The 735-nt window shown below is 56.2% G+C and overlaps 1 protein-coding gene across 4 annotated transcripts in view; it reads left to right on the top strand.

The window, feature by feature from the left end:
• Nucleotides 1-735, top strand: part of ANKS1A (ankyrin repeat and sterile alpha motif domain containing 1A) — a 57,001-nt gene that overhangs the window by 34,287 nt on the left and 21,979 nt on the right. The gene's annotated exons all lie outside the window — the stretch shown is intronic.

Raw genomic sequence — 735 nt, 5'->3', positions numbered from 1 at the left:
AGGAATTACCCCGGGGATCTGCAGGTGACACCGCGAGCTCTGCGTGTGCAGCATTGCAGCACAGTGGGGAGGGATGGCTGGAAGGTACCAAACGGCTTCAGCTGACCTGAAGGTTCAAAGGAAGCAAACGGGGGTCTCCTGATCATCCTTTTCTTTGCATCCATGCTGGAAAGAGACGTGCCGGGGAGCCTGGAAATCTGCCTGTCTTGCATAGCAAATTCCCCGATGAAAAGGAGATCTCTGAACTTTTTTTTGGTCATACTTAAGGTCTTGAGCTTTACTAGAGGAGAGTAACAAGTCACTGGACTCATCCCAGGGATGAGGGAAGGAAGAGCTCATCTGCCAGGGCTTCCATAGGTGTTGTGAGGAATCTTCTTTATCAGAGGCTGAGGGGGAGGTGCCAGGACATGGCTCGGACTTGAGCTGCTGCAGGAAGAGGAGAGAGTGTGCTTGCATTTGCTCTTTTCCTCTTGCTGTGGGCTCAGAAGCAGGGAACCGAAATGCCTCCTTCCTGCAGAGCTGCTCCCTGTCTGAGCGAGGGGCTCCGTGCGGCGGCTGCGCTCGGCTGAAGAAAATGAAGGAAGGGCAAATCCAGGTGCGTGCCCAACACCTGGCAGGACCAGCAGTGTTGGGTGAGAACCGTCCTGGCTGTGCTGTCACACGGTGCAGAGGTGGGGCTGGGCTCTCTGGGGCCAGCGTGCTGGAATGCCAAGAGGTCCGGGCAGCGTGCTGGAA

This window comes from Geospiza fortis, unplaced genomic scaffold (genome assembly GCF_000277835.1).
Source record: "Geospiza fortis unplaced genomic scaffold, GeoFor_1.0 scaffold14, whole genome shotgun sequence".
NCBI classification, from domain to species: domain Eukaryota; kingdom Metazoa; phylum Chordata; class Aves; order Passeriformes; family Thraupidae; genus Geospiza; species Geospiza fortis.
Note: the sequence above shows the minus strand (reverse complement) of the source record. Positions and strands in the feature narration are given on the sequence as shown.